At 41.1% G+C, this 20773-nt stretch overlaps 1 protein-coding gene across 1 annotated transcript in view; it reads left to right on the top strand.

Annotated features, from left to right (window-relative positions):
• Positions 1-20773, top strand: part of rdgB (retinal degeneration B) — a 689086-nt gene that overhangs the window by 258673 nt on the left and 409640 nt on the right. The window lies entirely within an intron of this gene.

Below are 20773 nucleotides of genomic sequence, written 5' to 3'. Positions count from 1 at the left end.
ACTGATTTTTAACATGCGCGTGCTAGACTTCTCTTCATTCTTTTTTCTTCTGAAGCAACTTTCCTAAACTGCGTTAAATATTAAGGTAAATAGCTTGTCTTTTGTCTGTCCTTATATTTTTGGGCAGAGATTTCGTGTGCAATTTGAAACCTTAGGGAATATTTCTTAAACTAATGATAATAAAGAACGCAATCCACTCAGGAGGAAACTCTTCGACCACCAGGGTTTTCAAGAAAGGCCGAATTTGAAGACGGAAAAGACGTTGACGGAGAAGATAAGAGTAACACCGGCAAAGAATGAAGGAGCACTGGGCAAAGATCAAAGTCCAGAGAAGAGGTCCTTAGTAGGCCGATACGAAATAAAAATAAAAAAATTAATATTGCAGCAGAAATCTTCGATATGGTTAGGAAAGGTGGGGTTGAAGGTATCCGGAAAAGAGAACGAAGAAAGCTCAGAAAAATCTAGGTCCAGATGCAAAAAATAGGGGAGGAGACCTAAATCTAACAAAGAACAGGAATTGTGGAATTGATGTGGAAGAGAAGTATACAGTTCTATTGATACTTGTTAAGGATGGACAATAGCAGAATGGCGAAGAGAATCTTTGAATTCTTCAGGAAAAGGAAGACAGAGCTGAAATGGTCTTCACAGGTGAGGTTGGACTTGACTAAGATTGGGGTTACGGAAGATGGTATAATGGTTTGTAATCGATTTAGACAACTCGTCAAAAAGTTCCGCTGTTTCGAGAAGACTGGGAAGACTCTAGTGAGAACGGCGGGATTCTATGCAGAAAAACAGAAGAAACAGGAGAAAGTATGGAAAGATACTGGCAGACATTGAAGCGAGAGAAGCCTAATATAATGCAAAAATTGTGAAACATAGTCCATAGATGGCCGAAACGAAAGAAAATAAATAAATAAATGAATAAATAAATAAATAAATAAATAAATAAATAAATATTAAACAGTTCAAGTAAGAAAACAAACTGGTATCATAAAATAGAGGAAGACTTAGGGCAGGTGGGGATCAACAGACAAATAATAGGAGACAGAAAAGAATTCAGAAACAAAATTAGGAATACAAAATGTATAATAAATGAGGAGGAGAAGAAGAAGAAGAAGACAGGAACATTGTGGACAGAACAAAGGGAAGAGGAGCACAGCCAAAGGATGGAGAGATTTTGTGAAGAGAAGAGGAAGAAGGGAAAAGAAGTGAAAATTGTGTCATGAGATACTTGAATTCAAACACTGCAAAATTTTCATGAATGAATGAAAATGAATGAATAAATAAATAAGTAAATATTGTTACAACCTGGAGAAAGCAAACTATGCTGCTGCTGCTGCTGATGATGATAATGATGATAGCCGATGAAAACATGACAGAAGTAAGACAATACAGGTAGACGACCTCTAGCAAGGATGGATTTCCTTAGGAAAAACAATTTACTAACTCAAACATTTTTTCCTTCTTTCTGGCGTTCTTCCACTTATTTGGAGTCAGCAGTGCATGTCGATCTAGCTCAGTTTCACAGCTAGATGCCCTTCCTGATCGCCAATGCTTTGTAGAGGGATGTAATCAATAATTGTTAACCTTCAAATAATTTGAAACTATAGTGACTGAGCATTGCGATCCCAAGAATGAAATCTTATCCAGCATTGGGCAATGTGTTCAGCAGTATGAGGGCCCTCTTTACCAGTAGAGATCTCAACATTCAGCTCCGAGTTCGGACGTTGCGAAACTGTGTTTACCCTGCCCTTCTGTATGGTTTTTAAGGCTGGCTGTTCAGTCCTCTGCTGGAAAGGTGCATTGAAGCCTTAGAAATGTACAGAAGAATGCTTAGAATATCTTGGATAGAAAGGAGGACCAGTGAGTAAGTTCTTAACTTGTTCAATAAGAGGAAAGAGCTTCTAATAACAATCAAGGAACGAAAATTCAGGTACATCATGTGCTATGACTTCTCCAACTCATCATCGAGGGGAAAATTGAACGCAAACGATCTGTGGGGAGACGGAGAAATTTTTGGCTTAAAGACCTGCACCGCTGGTATGAATAGACTTCGATTGAAAGTTTCGAACCCCTGCCTCCGAAGAAGAACAATACTTCTGTGATGTTGACTGACGAGAATTTAACCAGATGAGGCTAAAATCCTCTACGCGGCCGGGAATTGAACTCCGGATCATCTGAACTGAAGGCCGCTATGCTGAGCATTCAGTCAATGACCCGGAATAGGTTGCGTCAAACGTATCCGTATTACAAAGCTGTTTGTGTGAGACGTGGCCTTGTATCGAAGAAAAATAGGGACGGTAACTAACACCGAGCTGAATAACTCAGACCGAACCCAGGTTGACGAATCCAGAAGTGTTGTATTCTTCTTCTTCTTCTTCTTATTGTCTGTTAGGTCAGCAGCCCAGAGGCTGGTTGGATCCTCAAATAGCACCACCAAAGGCTATGCGGTTATAAGGAAACCGCAAAAACCAATGGCAGCACCAAAATGAGGCGTACTAGGCAAGACGAGGAGTGAGGTAGTTTGCCATTGCTTTCCTCACTGGGTCAGAAAGTGCTATTGCAGCACGACTGACCCTATGAGAAACACCTTTCATAACACTCAGATGCACTAGTCGTGCTCTGAATGTCATTACTCAGCACCACCCATACCCCAGCAGCTTCCATATTGTCATAGCCATGGATGAGACTAGGACTTCGGTGGAAGCTACACTTTACTCTGGCCTGTGCCAAGAGATGGATGCAAAAGTACTGTATCCATCAAGAAATGGCAGCAGGCAATTATTATTATTATTATTATTATTATTATTATTATTATTATTATTATTATTATTGTACCACATCCTCATTGGATGTCGGCTGTGATTAGGGCGATCTGGTTCTTGTTCTCAGCAACTCAGAAAAGATGGGGGGGGAGGGGAGGTGCTGAGCCCATTCCATTCTCTCATAGTTTCCGTAGCCAAGATATTCTCCTTCCTCTTCCTTCCGTCCTTCAATTTTACCTTGTAAGATAAGCTGAACGAGTCTATACAGTAGAACCCCGCTTAACCGAAACCCGGCTTGACCGAAATGCTCTGGCAAAATTGTATTTAAATATTTTGTTTTTACCCTTTCGTTCTTAGCCGTCGAAATTAGTAAATTCTCTTGCTATATCTGTCGCGAGCTACCAGGTAAACACTATTTCTATATTATGACTTATGCCAGAATGCACGTATAGCATACGACAAAACCGTTTCTTACCCTCTAGTTCGTTCCACGATACCTTTTTTCTTGAACAAGCTGGAATTATTATTATTATTATTATTATTATTATTATTATTATTATTATTATTATTATTATTATTATTATTATTATTATTATTATACGTGAATGGTCCCTTTCGGAACACACGAAGCTTTATTTATGATTTCGTTTGCAGAGGATCCAGGATGCTTTCATATGTTCACTGAAGATCCTCTTCCTTTCTTCCGTCCACTTGGTACTTGCTCTTTTTGGTACTTCATTCTCTGGAGTAACTTCGCACTTGTCAATTTTCTTTCTGTATATATTTCGATTCAAAATTTCTTCAGGTTGAATTTGTGCGTTCTTCATGTCCGCTTTTGTTTGTTGTATCCAAGGAAAATTCTTCAGCTTATCAACTCTTTCAAGAACTTGGTGGGTTAGTCTGGTTTCTGGAAGCCTCTTAACATGACCATAAAATTTTAGCCTTCTTTTCTTGAGGTCTGCCGCAATATTGGATAATTTTTCTGTGGATTTCCGGGTTTGGAGGCGGTACCCTTCTTCTACTGTATTTATAATTTCGAATCATATGACCAAAGTACTCAAGTGTCTTCTATATAATGTTGTGCGTTGGAGTACTTCAGTGTTACGTATTATGTAAACCCGTGATATTCTGAACAGGCGTCGGTAGCACCACATTTCAAAGGATCGAAGGTTTTTTTGGTGGTGTTCTCTGTTAGGGTACGAGTTACAACAGAACATACATAACACCGAAGTAAACAGAGACGGAGATTGATCTTAAAGTCACCGGGTGAGTTGGCTGTGCGGTTACGGGGCGCGCAGCTCTGATCTCGCATCCGGGAGATAGTGGGTTCGAATCCCACTGTCGGCAACCCTGAAGATGGTTTTCCATGGTTTCCCGTTTTCACACCAGGGAAATGCTGGGGTTGTACCTTATGGCACGTCCGCTTCCTTCCCATTCCCAGGCCTTTCCTGTCCCATAAGACCTATCTGTGTCAGTGCAACGTAAAGTAAATCGCAAAGAAAAAAATGGATATTAAAGTCCCTGTTACAGAGAAGTTTGCTCATTCTCTTGAATGCAGTCCTTGCCTGTTCAATCCGTGACCACCCCCTGTGGGTGGGGGATGCAGATGAAGAATACACCCACGCTATATCCCTTGCCTGTCGTACGAGGCGACTAAAAGGGGCGACAAAGAGACGATTGGACTAGAACCATGATGCTACTTGTAATTAGTACCATCACGCGAGGAAAACCATGGGTCGCCTTTACTTGCGAGTAGTACCACTATGTTAGGTACTCAATGGGTTTGTGATTAGTAACAACAGAGGGTGAATCAGTATGGATTTTACAGTACCCATTATTAGTACCACTATATGAGCGACACCGTGGGTCTGCGTTACCTGTGAATAGTACCAACTGTGTGAGGAACACCACGGGATAGTACGAGTCTCTGTGATTAGTACACCTATGTGAGGAACACCATGGGTTTGCGTTGCCTATGAGTGGCGCCGTAATGTGAGAAACACCATAGGTCTGTTTTACCTGTGCGTATTACATTACCTGTGAGTAGTACCACACTGTGTGGAACATCGTAAGTCTACTTTACTTATGATTAGTACCGCTACATGAGAAATACCATGGTTCTACTTGACCAGCGATAAGTACCATTATGAAGGGACATTGAGCTGAATTTTGGACCCGACAACAAGCATTGATTTAGGATTGTGCTTTGAATGCAGCCCCTTGGTCAGTATACAGCGTTATTCACCTAAGATGTTACGTCTAAACCATTAAAGATATCGGTATTCTGTTTTCATATTCGCAAATGATATCCAGTGGCTTGTAAAATAACGTGCTACTTATTCTCATGGGTTGATTAATAACCCAGATATTAATACTGACTTCATATTTTTAAATGAAACGGCACAAATACATGCAGCTGGTCTAAAAGTTCAACTGCGTACACGTTCAAATATGTAAGTATTTTCAAAATTGGACAGTAACTTTTTGAGATATCAATAAAAACCGCATTTGGGCTTTTGAGTGCCGCATCAGACGGCGTACGTTCGGTCAAGGACGAATTGACACGCAAGCTGCTTCCTGGCACTGATTCCAACCACAGAATGGATACCAGGCATGCACTGTAAACTATAGTACACAAAATGTGATGTACCGTACCGTAAGATACGCTGGGTGTGCAATGTTATTGTATGACTGGCAAACACAGAACGGGGAAGGAAGTTTAAAGTTGTATTTGATTTGATTTGATTTGATTTGATTTGATTTGATTTGATTTGATTTAATTTCCATGTGTAACAGGTTGTGCTCAGTTTGGCGTCTTTCCCCACGGATGGGAATGACCGGGATTTGGAAAGGACGTCGACCGTGGCCTATCTCAAATGTACCAAGTCAAAGTAATTATTTTAGTCCTTTTAAAAACATTAACCCTGTCCTGTCCTGTCCTGTCATGAGTTCGTCTGTCATACACACTTTGCAAACCCATCCATCACATGTGTACGATATGCTTACATGCCTGGTATCCATTCTGTGGCTGCAATCACACCCAGGAAACTACTTGCCTGTCAATATGCCCTTGCCCGACTGCACACCGTCTAATGCGGCAGGCAAACCCGCGCATGCTGTTCTTATCGATATCTCAGAAAGTAACTGCCCGATTTCGAAAATACTTACATATTTGAACTTGTGCGCAGTTGAACTTTAAAAATATGGAGTTAGTATTAATATCTCGGTTATTAATCACCTCATGAGACTACGTAGCACAATACTTTACAAGTTCCTGGGTATCATTTACAAGTATGAAAACAGAATACCGATATCTTTAATGGTTTAGAGAATATTTCCTTGTAACACCTTAGGTGAATAACCCTGTATACCATTGATTTAAGTTAGTTTCTGGGAAGGTGGGGCATTGCGAGTCGTTTCCACTGATTGTTTTAATTTAATAATTCTTTGAATATTGAATTTTCACGACGGCATTGTAATCGAAACCGACTTTCAACCTATTAGGTCGTGTTACGTACATTTAGTACGTCTTGAAGAGATGTTAAGTACAGAACAAAAATGGCCAACCAGACACCAGTGGGATCCGAACCCACAACCTCCCGATTTCGCGTCGGTTGCTCTACCAATTGAGCTATGGTAGCCCAGCCATCTTTGTTCTGTTGGAAAGGATCTGAACTACAGGTCTGGTACTACTACCATCACACTGTAGAGTGCGTTTAATTTGCCCGTTGAGGGCCAAGTCAATGGATATTGAATTTTCACGACCGCATGTCAGATCCTTTCCAACAGAACAAAGATGGCTGGGCCACCATAGCTCAATTGGTAGAGCAACCGACGCGAAATCGGGAGGTTGTGGGTTCGGATCCCACTGGTGTCTGGTTGGCCATTTTTGTTCTGTACTTAACATCTTTTCAAGACGTACTAAATGTACGTAACACGACCTAATAGGTTGAAAGTCGGTTTCGATTAATAATTCTTGTTTATCGTCGCCTTTTGAATTGTAGTCAGTGGATTGATTCTGGAATTATTTTTAACTTGTGAGTCGTACCCGCTGATTATCTTACATTCCTATTCATCTATTCATTCTTCATCATCCAGTTTTGAATTCTGGTCAGCGGATGCATTTTGGACTTTTAAATTGTCGTAACATTTAATCTTTTTTTTTTTTTACCATTAGAGGAGATGATAGGCCTCTTTAAGCAAGCATCAAACTAGGTCGTGTTACGCTGATGATGATGCTTGTACATGAAATACGTGTTGAAGAGATGTTAAGTGCATAACTAAAATGGCCAACCAGACACTAGTGGGATACGTACCCACAACCTCCCGATTTCGCGTCGGTTGCTCTACCAATTGAGCTATGGTGGTTGTGGGTTCGGGTCCCACTGGTGCCCGGTTGCCCATTTTTGTTCTGCACTTAACATCTCTTGAGCACGTACTAAATATACGCAACACGACCTAATAGGTTGAAAGTTGATTTCGATTACAATGCGGTCGTGAAAATTCAGTATCATTAACAGGCATCATCATCACCACCCATTCCATAGCAACTGGCATCCCGACTCCCAGGACCACTTACTGGGTCACTTAGCCGTTGCCCATGGTTCAAGAACTAGGACGTTACTACAGTAACCCACATCACGAACCATGTGAGGTGAATAGAGGAAGATCGGTTACCTAGGAGAAGAATGGAATCTGTTATGGAGGGTAAGAAAAGTAGAGTGAGACCAAGACGACGATGATTAGACTCAAGTTTCCAACGATTTAAAGATAAGAGGTACAAAACTAGACGAGGCCACAGAACTTGTTGCAAATAGAGGATGGTGGCGGCGAATAGTAAATTCACAGAGGCTTGCAGACTGAACGCTGAAAGGCATAACTGTATGTACTTTTTTCTCGGTTCGTTCTGGCCTACCAGGGACCACGGGGCTCGTCTTAACTCTAAGTATGCTCTTTTTCTGCTTTTTCTTGGCCCAGTACGCTTTCATTTTCTGGCCATGTTGGACTCCACGTGTATTTACTTGTTTGTTTGTTTTATTTATTTATTTATCGTATTTATTTATTTATCGTATTTATTTATTTATTTATTTATTTATTTATTTATTTATTTATTTATTTATTTATTTATGGGATATAATGAGGTAGGAGAGGGTGAAATGTGGTGTCGGCACATAAGCTAGTCTTGTCGAATAACACCAAGGTATCTTGCTCAAGGCTTAACTTCGCCATCCGACGGACGAATCACCATAAACAGCGTCATATGCCCTCGCTCCATGCGGACAGGTTTAGTATTAAACGCATGCTTCTCGCATGCAATCTAGTGATAAGGAATTATATACCACCTCTCCTACTCTGTTGGTCAGTATTCTGATGGTGATTATATTTTTTTACCAACGGGACTCAAACCGATTAACGACAGTGTAAAACTTTGATGCCTTAACGATCATGGCCACGCGGAGGGCTAGGGTCCAATAGTGGAGGACAAAACACTGCGACAGGGGAAGCCTGGGCATGTCAGAACCTCAGAATATACTTTAATAATTTATTATTTATGTATTTTTCCAAAATGCTGTGCAGATTATCAAACCATCAACACCAACGCACTTGACTGTCGTCTCCACCTGTATTCTGTCTGTCTCCGTGGCAGAATGGTTAGTGTGCTGGCCTTTGGTCCAGAGGGTCCCCGGTTCAATTCCTGGCCGGGTCGGGGATTTTAACCTTCATTGATTGATTCCGATGGCTCGGGGCTGTGTGTGTGTGTGTGTGTGCACGTACCTTCCTCGGCATTAGAATGCATCGTAGATAGGGCTCCACCGAACTCGATAGCTGCAGTCGCTTAAGTGAGGCTAGTATCCAGTATTCGGGAGATAGTGGGTTCGAACCCCACTGTCGGCAGCCATGAAGATGGTTTTCCGTCGTTTGCTGGAAAATGCTGGGCTGTACCTTAATTAAGGCCACGGCCGCTTCCTTACCACTCCTAGGCCTTTCCTATTCCACCATCGCCAATAAGGCCTATCTGGGTTATATGAACGAATCCGATCCACGAAATGCCACTGTAATATTTATCCCAAGTGGAAGAATAGTTACTTTTACTCAAATAGAAATGTAAAATCTGTGGTAAATTACGAAATACCGTCGTTAGTAGAGAAATATGCATACGTTCTTAACGGGCTGTAGACAGGACTCCCTTATGTTGCATTCCGCTGCTCGTGCCCTCTTTTGTTTCTTTCTTGAGGTCCAAGGCTAGCACCGACGAATGGGAGTGCTATGTGTGTGAATTCTCATTATCTTTGTCCATATGACTAGCGCGGGCAGTTCAAACAGCAAAATAGCATGATTGCTGGACCAATAAATGTAATCACTTAATGAATGAGTTAGGGCACAAAACGAATGCGCACCTTGAAGAAACGACACCTAATTAATTCAAACAACTTCAGTGGGCAAAGACATCACCCACGAAAGTGTTAGACAAACAAAACACATACGGAAGTCTCCGACGTAGCAGAAAAAATAGTTTGTAAGGTAGTAAAGTATGTATCCACATTATTCTCTACAGTGAAACATTTCAAACTACTTCTTAATTTACCGCAGATTTTACACTTTGAGTAAAATCAATTATTATCTTCCATTTGGGACAAATATTACAGTGACATTTCGTGGATTCAATTAGTTCACGTAACCCAGGGCGCCTATAAGGCATCAACTTGGAAGACCTGCATCAGGCTTCCTCGGAGGCTACACACTGTTATTTATTATACCGCAGGCACTATCGTCCTTATCCTGTTCGATATTCCTCGTCCGTGTCGTAACAAGCCTCGAGTTTCCCCATTCTTGTCCTTCAGATAACGCGCCGTGAGGAAGAAGTGACAATATTGGTTCCTCACTATCAGTGTCTCCTTGACCAGGGAAAGTGAGGTCGTTTCAGGCGGTGACCCGACAGGTAAAACCACATTCAATGTATATTAGTGGAAACTGTACTTGGTGTTGACAGAGATTGTGAACTACAGTTGATATTACTATTGTCCGGCTGCATGGGTAAAGGGTTAGAAAAAAAGTGAGCTGGTCTTTGGTCCAAGGGGACCCCGGGTTCGATTCTCGGCCGCGTCAGGGAATTTAAACTTAATTGGTTAATTCCGATGACTTGGGGGCTGAGTGTATGTGCCGTCTTCTGCGTAAGTATTCGAAAAACATAGGACCCTATCCTCATATACGCGCAGGTTATGTTATTAGAGCCTCCGTGGCTCAGGCAGCAGCGCGCCGGCCTCTCACCGCTAGGTTCTGTGGTTCAAATCTCGGTACTCCATGTGAGATTTGTGTTGGATAAAACGAAGGCGGGGTAGGTTTTTCTCCGGGTACTCCGGTTTTCCCCGTCATCTTTCATTCCAGCAACACTCTTCAATATCATTTCATTTCACCTGTCAGTCATTAACCATTGCCCCAGAGGAGTGCGACAGGCTTCGGCAGCCGGCACAATTCCTATCCTCGCCGCTAGATGGGGGCTTCATTCATGACATTCCTGACCCGGTCGAATGTCTAGAAACAGGCTGACGATTTTCATTTTCATTGTGTTATTTCTCTACTCCAGTTCAGTCCGACTCGTTGGCTGAATGGCCTGCGTACTAGCCTTCGGTTCAGAGGGTCCCCGATTCGATTCCCGGTTGGGTCGGGGGTATTAATCGCTTCTGATTAATTCTTCTGGCTCGAGGACTCTGTGTGTGTGTGTGTGTGTGTGTTTTTTTTGTCCCAACACTCTCCTCTTTATATTCACACAACGCACTGCACTACCATCCACCACAGAAACACGCAATAGTGATTACATCCCTTCATATAGGGTTGGCGTCAGGAAAGGCATCCGGCCGTAAAACAGGGCCAAATCCACATCGTGGAACGCAGTTCACGCCCGCGATCCCACAGGTAGGAAAAGAAGATTTCTCTACTCCAATTCAGAGACTAAATATTTTTAAAATCATTTTTAATATTTCTTTTCGTTTTATTGTGCATGTTGTATACCGTCAAATTTTTCCTTCAGTTAAATATTTCACAATAAATGTTGTAAAATCTTGTCGGAGATTGTTCAACATTGCTGAAGGTTTGACAAGATTAGAAAAAGATTGGCCAGGTTTGATAGCATTCTGTTTGAAAATGGAGGATAGGCAAACAGAATTTGAGGTTCTTGGACTAGCTGTGGATATATTCTTAAAAAGAAGAGAAACGTGCAATAAAGCATAGCCTAATTCACATGGGGAAAAGATTAATGTGGTTACCTTCAACATAATTTTGCAATGTATTTACTACCATAACACCATTTGCATTTACTCACATGACTTGAATAAAAATGATAGCTTACCACACGAAAACGTATTAGGAATATAATAGTATAAATTATTATTATTATTATTATTATTATTATTATTATTATTATTATTATTATTATTATTATTATTGTTGTACCGGGACGTACACCTCAACGTCGCGCATTCAAAATTAGCGCCTAAATGAACTCCTCTACCGATCAAAAAGTGAAACTAATAACACAAGTTGGAACTTTAATCAGAAGATGTCTCTACTGAAATATTAAGTAATTTTGTTATTGTGAAGTTTCCTAAACTGACTGAATTATTCCTGGTTTTGTTTGCTATACATCAAGAAGTTTGGACATTTCTCCACAGATGTCACTACCAGAAAACCTATAATCATGCACTCTGGTGTAAAGTGAAAGAATTTATAAGTTAAAGAAGTTTGGTATTTCTAGGTTGTCCATAACTAATCTATGTTCATTTATTTTTGGGTTGGCAATATTTCCTTTGCTTTTCGCCAGTTTTGAATCTAGCCATTCACTAATTTTTGTAATTAATTTTCAACCAATCCCACATTTCTTGTTCACTGTGTTTTAACCAATAAAAATTAAGTGGGTGTGCCCTGATTAGTCGTGAATGATCTCGAACCTTCCCTGAGGGTTTATAAACTGCGGCTTTTCAGGTTTTCTTGCCAATTGATCGTCGTCTTTCTGTGTGGGTGTTTAAGCAGGAGGCGGGCGGCCTCTTCGTCGGAAGCTCGAACATCTACAAGGTAATGGCCGCATAATTCCATCTTTCTTGCTGTATCCGCAAATTATTCTGAGAGGAAGGTCCGAATCTTTAACTATGTAACCTACTTTTCTAAAATGTAACTTTTCTTTCGGCTAATGTAAAAACTTCATAAAATCTTTGACTGCAAATCGGGGATAAAGAGTGAGTTACCCTCTCGAGCTCCCCTTCATCTTGGTTTGAAGTGACTACGTTTTTGTAACTATGTTCTCCTGTAATGTGTTAAAGTAATTTCCATGCGAGCCACCTCAGTAGTTTGGGAATAGCCCCTGTTTCATCGGCCTAGAGTCCTGTAGGTTTTTAAGTTTTTAATATCTTGGAGCGCAGTGTACGCCTCCATTCATTTTGTGTTTGGTCCAGTTATCTAACCTGTTCTTTTCCCATGAAGGCCCTATATGTTGGGTACTAGATACCCCTGTTTCAGTTTGTAGTTTGGCCATGGAAGGCCAGAGAGTGTAAAATTTTGGTGTTGCCTTGAGTGGGCCGTAAGAAACAGAGAGCCTGTTAGCTCTTTTACAAGTTTTGTAATTGTAAAGTGTGCCCCTGGGAGGCTAGATATTGTGATTTAGGGAGCAAGTGCTCTTGAATTAGGGGATTTCTGCCCTTAACTAAATAATTCCTCTTCCATTTGTAAAATTGTAAAACTTGGGGCTTGAAGCCCAGAATTTGTAAGAATCACTAATCTTGGACTTTCTTAGTCTTGTTTCAAGATTGCTTTTGTACTTGACATATTGTTATTTGTTGAGTCGTTGTGTTTTAAAAAATATATAACCTTGAGATATTTCTCCTGCAATCTCCGCGTACACTGCCGTTTTCTCTATTTTATTGTGGTACAGGATCGAATAAACAAATCAGTCGTTGGAAGCTATCAAGTACGCAACCTTACCACATCCCAGACAACTGGCTGTTTAAAAGAATGTATGTGGGATTCGAACCTGCTACCTCGAGCACTGTCCACTATCACATATCTCCCCGCCCGCTTGCCATCTGAGCTACTGTGACACTTGACCTATGGCGCCCACTTCCCAGCCTATACAGTACCGTGCTCCCGGTCCGTGCGTTCACCTCTTGTTTTAAAGTACGTGTTATGCGTATCTGTACTCGTTTTACGGGTTCATTCGAGGTACCCATAATGAATTAATAGTGAAGCTCACGATTCCTACTGTCTTCTAGCCCGTAAACACACATCTCGTTATATTACCCCAGTTTAGGGAGAGGGACCGATGTTTTTCAGAATAATTGTAGTAAATGTGAAGGGATGCATAAAACTGGATCGCAAGGGGCTGGTGCACCACCCGGTATAGTTGACAGGCCGAGAGTGAGTCAGTCAGGGAAACAGTGACAGAGAGAGACAGTGCAGTAAGAGAATATAGAGTGTGGGTTAGAGTAAGTTGATATCTGATATTTGTCCGAATCGACAAGAATGAGAGGGTAGTCAGTCTCTCCTTGTGATGGAAAAGTGAATAATCAGTATGTGAACTGTTGATATCTTTACTTGACAGAATCGAAAGTAAATTGCGTCAGTGGTTCCCCATAATAGTGTAGTGTTGTGTATAACCGTGTGTTGTTAACCCTCAAGCACACGCGCCAGATCTTAGGACGCAGACACACGCGTGGGGGGTGCTTTTCACCCCACATATCATTGTATTGTAAAATATGAATTACTGTATTAATTGGATATTTTAAAATAGTTAATGTAAGAATGACTCTTTCTGCGGGGATCCAGCCAGAAAAGTACAAAAGCGGAGAGAGCACAGAAAAAATATTTGTACATTTCGCTAGAAAATAAAATGACCTGGGATGAATTCCACCCCGTAGGAATAGACGTAGCGACAAAGTGGCTTTTTGTAAGGAAGTGAACGTATCTCGTGTGATATTTATGTACATCAAAATGAAATCGCGTTAAGAACGATAAGGGTTCGAAAATAAAATATTTTTTGTAGTCCTAATTTTTGTCCTGTACACTCACAAATTAGTTCCGGAAAAATACTTTTTCAGTTACAGGGTTTTTACCCTATTATGAGTTGAGAAGGAACCGTTCAAGAACATTTTATTTATTATTATTATTATTATTATTATTATTATTATTATTATTATTATTATTATTATTATTATTTTTGCTAGTTGCTTTACGTCGCATCGACTCAGATAGGTCTTATGGCGACGATGGGACAGGAAATGGCTAGGAGTGGGAAGGAATCGGCCGTGGCCTTAATTAAGGTACAGCCCCAGCATTTGCCTGGTGTGAAAATGGGAAACCACGGAAAACCATCTTCAGGGTTGCCGATAGTGGGGTTCGAACCTACTATCTCCCGAATACTGGACACTGGCCGCAATTAAGCGACTGCAGCTATCGAGCTCAGTAAGAACATTTTAGTGAAATGATTTAAGTATATTACGTTGTACCGATTTATTATTCTACTTCGGTACATTTCAGATTTGAGCAAAAATGTTTTTGTGAACCCCCTTAAAAATGAAAATAAAAAATTAATTTGTGATGTTAGTCCAAAATCGACAGTTTTGGACTTATCGCCACTTGGAAGATAAAGGACTGTTATTTTGTACGAGTGCAGTTTCTACCTAGGATATTCCAGTGTTTGTAGGGGAGCTGGACATTTTTCCCAGACTCATTGAATCGACACCTCATGCTGGCGTGCGGGAGAGAAAACCCGCTTCATTTTTGTCAGCGGCGTGGATGCTCTTCAGTTCTCAAGCGGCTCTTAACTCCTTCCAGAAGCTGACTCAAGTTCCATGATGGCGAGAGTCGAGTTCATTCAACTCTCCCGTCTGAACCGCTGCCTCTTAATATCGATTACTCATTTATCGTGTACTGTTGCATTTACTGTCACGGTGATGGAACGCCACGAATTTATTTATACTGTATTAGCTTGTTGCATCTACCATTGAAGTGGGGGGAGGAGGATAGTTATTGGAAAAGTAATGCCAGTTGCGGAGATGAGTGACTAGGAGAAGGGACGGCTCAGTCTGGTGGTATTTGAAGGTGCTTGTCTGCATGAAGTAGTGATCAACTCATCACGTAACACTTAGTGGAAGGAGGATATGCACTTGCAATGTATGTCAAGAGAATTTCAACGGAGGATAAGGTCAAGAAATTACAAGAAACGTCTACAACATTCGGAGAAGAAGCTATGCAAGAACGAAGAGTGCAAGTTTACGCTTTCACCTAGAAGCAACCTGAACCCTCCCTGGGATAAAAGTGTACACGTGTCATTAATGCAACAGTGCGTTTTCGCGAATTGTTGTTCCAGAAAAACACCATTGCATTCACTCGGGGGTGAGACTACACAAGTGTACAATATGTGGTAATACGTTATCATGAAACAAACTGCAGATTAACCTGCTCACCTGATGAGCTAACTGAGCACTGTCCCTGCATTGCAGGAGGCCATAGCCCTTAGGGGTTTCATACGGCTAATTTATTTATTTATTTTATTTAAATACGACAGCATACTGTAAATATATTTAAACGAACGTAAAAGAACTTCTGCGGGACAACATTTCGGCCTGAGTGACAATCCAGTAGATAGTTCATACAGTTCCAATTGCCTGTGGTCTTTATACCAGGGGTCCACAGACAAGATCTACTGTAGTACATTAAGGAACAATAACACAAAAAAAGCAAAGCAAAGTCACCTCCGTACAGGCCATGGAGGCCCTTGGAGGAGTAGAAGCTAAAGGCTTCCACAATTGTCAACTTCGGCACGTGAAGAGGTAGAGTGGTTAGCTCTACACCCGGCCGCCTTTGCCCCCAGGAATTAACCTGGTACTCATTTTTGGTGTAGGCTGAGTGGACCTCAGGGCCATATGCACCTCCGGGAACAATAACACACAAACGTAAAATGCCGCATTGCACAGTTAATGTACGAAATTCGAGTTAAAGAATAATTTCACTGTCTATAGAGGAAACGTGTGCTTCGAGAAATGGAGAAATTAGTGTAATCAAATTTCGAATAATCGTAAAATAAATAGACGTGAAGAATAGAACAAACGGTATGAAAATTGATATGATTTCGAGGTACTGGAAATTCGAGTCGTGGAAGTTCGAGAAATCGAGGTTCAACTGTATTTAGGGGGTTTATAATTCACACCTGCTGTAATCCTTGTTCATAAGAACGGGTACTTCAGCTAGTAACAAAATTAAATATTGCTTAATGGCGATTTGTGCCATGATATATTAAAAAACCAAACCAAACCCGATGGCACTACAGCCCTTGAAGGGCCTTGGCCTACCAAGCGACCGCTGCTCAGCCCGAAGGCCTGCAGATTACGAGGTGTCGTGTGGTCAGCACGACGAATCCTCTCGGCCGTTATTCTTGACTTCCTAGACCAGGGCCGCTATCTCACCGTCAGATAGCTCCTCAATTCTAATCACGTAGGCTGAGTTGACCTCGAACCAGCCCTCAGGTCCAGGTAAAAAATCCCTGACCTGGCCGGGAATCGAACGCGGGGCCTCCGGGTGAGAGGCAGGCACGCTACCCCTACACCACGGGGCCGGCGCCATGATATATAGCAGTAGGCATATAATAATCTACAGTTTTACATTTTTAAACTTATTTCTGTCGTAATTTCTGTTGGGGGAATGAACAGTGAAAATTTCCGTGCATCGTCTACAATACTTCGACTGTGGGGAAACGTACACACTACCTTTAAGGGGAATATGTAACAATATGCCTTTGCTGGCAGGACCTAGTGTTTACAGTGCACTATGTCTTCTGGTATAGGCTACAGCAATTTTGTTACTTTCATTGACCTGTCTCAGTCTTATCCTTGGCTTTGACAATACGAAAGTGACTGAGGTATGAGCGATGCTAGTAATGCCATTCCTTCTGCAGCCAGTCCCTGCTATGAATAGTGTGAAAATGTTGCTCAATAGAGTCGGTTGGTGCACGCATTTGAGTGGGCTTGGCAGACTGATGTGTAGTAGCAACTCCTGGCTCGGTGAGGAAAGCAACGGGAAACTACCGCACTCCTCATTTCCCGAGTACGCCTCTTCATTGATGCCTAGGCCCTCTGTGACAGCTGATGACAGAGCTTTTGAGGATCCAGCCTCTTTTAAGGCTGAAGACTGAACATACACACACATGTAACAGTTTACATATCCAACTTGGATCATACCCTGACAGTGCAGGAACTTAGATATGTCCCACATAATCGGTAAAACAGAACCTTCGGACAACGACAGTTGCAAATTCTTGTTGAAGGAATTGTGTAATGAAAAATGCCAAATAGTTATATTAAAATTTAAAAGATGTTTCCTTCTCTCATTTTGAAATTCGTAAATGTTTCATAGGCCTTTAGGTCACAAATGCTCAATCAATCAATCAATCAATCAATCAATCAATCAATCAATCAATCAATCAATCAATCAGTCAATCAGTCAATCAATCACTACTGATCTGCGTTTAGGGCAGTCGCCAACGTGGCAGATTCCTTATCTGTTGCTTTCCTAGCCTTTTCTTAAATGATTACAAAGAAACTGGAAATTTATTGAACATCTCCCTTGGTAAGTTATTCCAATCCCTAACTCCCCTTCCTATAAACGAATATTTGCCCCAATTTGTCCTCTTGAATTCTAACGTTATCTTCCTATTGTGATCTTTCCTACTTTTAAAGACACCATCCAAATTTATTCATCTACTGATGTCCTCCCACGCCATCTCTCCACTGACAGCTCGGAACATACCACTTAGTCGAGCAGCTCGTCTACTTTCTCCCAAGCATTCCCAGCCCAAACTGTGCAACATTTTTGTAACGCTACTCTTTTGTCGGAAATCGCCCAGAACAAATCGAGCTGCTTTTCTTTGGATTTTTTCCAGTTCCTGAATCAAGTAATCCTGGTGAGGGTCCCATACACATTCAACATGGTGGGTCTTTGTTGTTTGTTATGTCTTTTAAAATTCAAAAAAGTCTCACTGAAGGTATGTTAAATAGATATCAAAACGTAAAATTTGTGACCTCCTCAGCACTCTGTTTAGATCTTCACAGTTTTTTCATGACGACAGTTACCACTTTACATCTTCAAGCAGGCGTTACATCCTGTTTGTGGAGGAGCTCAGTGGACAAGGTCAAAACGAAATCGGGTACTACGGTTTGAAGCTTAGAAGAGCTCCAGTGAGATAAAGCTACCGAATTATTATGGATTGCCCAATTTTCGATCCGGTCTAGAAAGTAAAAAAAAAAAAAAAGCGGCCGAGACGATTCGTCGTGCCGACCACATGGCACCTCAAACTTCGGGCTGAACAGCGATCGCTTGATAGGCCATGGCGTTTCGGGGTTTTGTTTGGTTTGGTCCGGTCCCAGTTTCGATGGAGTTGTCTCATGTCGCGAAATTTTATTTAGGAGTTTTTGGCTCCAGGTAATCTTTCGCCTGTGTTGTTCATAGAGTACGTGGATCATCTGCTGAAAGGTATACAGTGCAGGTGGGGGAGTACAGTTATGCAATAAACAGTTTCACCTATGCCAACGACTTGGTCTCAGTGACAGACTGTGCGGAAAGCGTATGACAGACTGTGCGGAAAGCCTGCAGTCTAATATCTTAGACCTTGAAAATATACGCAAGGAGTATGATATGAAAATTATCCTTTCCAAAACTAAAGAGTAATGTGAGCAGGGAATAAACTTAACAAAATTGAATGTCTGGGTGGGAATACAAAACTGGAACAGGTAGGTAATTTCAAGTATTTAGAATGTGTGTTCCCCCGGGATGATAATTTAGTAAATTGAAGTGCAATAAAGCCAATGCACTGAGCTCGCAGTTGCGGTGAACAGTATTTTATAAGAAGGAAGTCTGCTCCCGGACAAAACTATCTTTACATCGGTCTGTTTTCAGATCAACTTTGTTTTTACGGGAGTGAAAGCTTAGGGGATCTTATGAATAAGTTAAAAGTAACAGACATGCAAGTAGCGAGTATGATTGCTGGTAAAAAAAAAGAAGACAAAACTCATAAAATGCTCGCACGTTTGCGTAATAATTTTTCAATGGTCATTTCATCGTCACTAATTTAAAATATAAGAAGTTAACAAACAATCCAGCAGTAAATTAAAAATTGCATCACAGTTAGTTACTATGTTTTTCATTTTTTTGTCAAGAACGTAAACATTTTCCGTTTGTTTACAAAAACTACACGTACACACTACCTTTAAGGGGAATATGTAACAATATGCCTTTGCTGGCAGGACCTAGTGTTTATAGTGCACTATGTCTTCTGGTATGGGCTACAGCAATTTTGTTACTTTCATTGATCTGTATCTGTCTAGAAAAAGTAACCATCATCGTAGAAACGCCTGGTTTTGTACCAAGATTATACTCGTTTCCTCCCATTGTTAATTAACAATTAAAACATTGTTGTCACCTTACAACAGAAGGTCAGGCTTGTGTATGTTCAAATTATAGTGTGTCTGGCAAAACTGTGTAACGAGAAGATACCACCAAATCTCAAGGATCTTATTTATGACAGTATGATTCGTCCTGCCTTGACAAATTGTTTGGAAACAAAACCAATGGCAAAAGCTTCTACTGAGCAAATGGCTGTATGGTGTGGTTCACGTAGCTGTCAGTTTGCATTGGGAAGATAGTGGGTTCGAACCCCACTGTCGGCAGCCTTGAATAGGTTTCCCATTTTCACACCAGGCAAATGCTGGGGCTGTACCTTAATTAAGGCCACGGCCGCTTCCTTCCCACTCCTAGCCCATTCCTATACCATCGTTCACTTTTAAGACTCATCTGTGTCGGTGCGATGTTAAGCAAGTTGCTGAAATAAAGTTTATGTATTATACTTCTTAAAGGGATTCTTTGGAATATTGTTTGTTTTTATTGGCATATAATTAAATAATGGACTCTGCAATGGGGGGTAAGAGAAGTAGAGGGAGACCAAGATGACGATGGTTAGACTCGGTTTCTAACGATTTGAAGATAAGAGGTATAGAACTAAATGAGGCCACAACACTAGTTGCGAATCGAAGATTGTGACGACGTTTAGTAAATTCACAGAGGCTTGCAGACTGAACGCTGAAAGGCATAACAGTCTATAATGATAATGTATGTATGTATGTATGTATGTATGTATGTATGTATGTATAATTAAATAATTAAGATGCTAGCAATACAAATATGATAGTGTAGTATTTTAACATAAATGTTCCATTGACTAATTTTAATGTTTTATTGCATAAAATAATTTTGTCGCGCTAGATTGCAATAGTGAACTACTGTGCGGTATGTCAAGGAAGGATAGAATTGGAAATCAAACTGTACGGAACTGGGTAAAGCTGACCTGCGTTAAAGACAAAGTCTAAGTGTCGAGACTAAGGAGATTTGGCCACGTCATGACGAGAGGGAGTGATCATGTGGGAAGAAGCCTCTTAGATATGCCTCCTCCCGGAGACAGAAGAAGAGGTAGGCCCCGCAGGAGAGAGAAGAACACTGACATCTCAGATCTCAAAGAACTGGAGTCGGAGGAGGATCTAGTATTCAACAAAAATAAATGGAGGAGAATCAGTGGCCCCGCGTGTCAGCGGGACTAATCATGCTGAAGCTAAGATAAGGAGAATATGAAACCTAATATGTCCATTACATTTATCTTTGAACACTTTTCTTAAAACTCTTTAAAACTTGTACGTGTTGCAAAGTGCAGTGTTACCACTAGTTATAATTAAATCTCTGCAATAATGTGGTCCTGGCTTTTGACAGTGTTTTTGTACTCGTGGTCTAAAAAAGTCTCAGCCGATATTTTTGGGTGAGGAAGTATAACATGTTCTTAACGCGAGAACCTGTACTTTTAATGTGAGGGTTTTTTTTTTTTTTTTTCCGTTTCACTCCCGTGTCGTTTACTGCAATCATCTGGGGTTTAGCAGTGATACATCGCACAGCTCTATCCCCAGGGAAGGAGAGACACAAAGTCC

The sequence above is a fragment of the Anabrus simplex genome, chromosome 10, assembly GCF_040414725.1.
Source record: "Anabrus simplex isolate iqAnaSimp1 chromosome 10, ASM4041472v1, whole genome shotgun sequence".
Classification (NCBI taxonomy): domain Eukaryota; kingdom Metazoa; phylum Arthropoda; class Insecta; order Orthoptera; family Tettigoniidae; genus Anabrus; species Anabrus simplex.
Note: the sequence above shows the minus strand (reverse complement) of the source record. Positions and strands in the feature narration are given on the sequence as shown.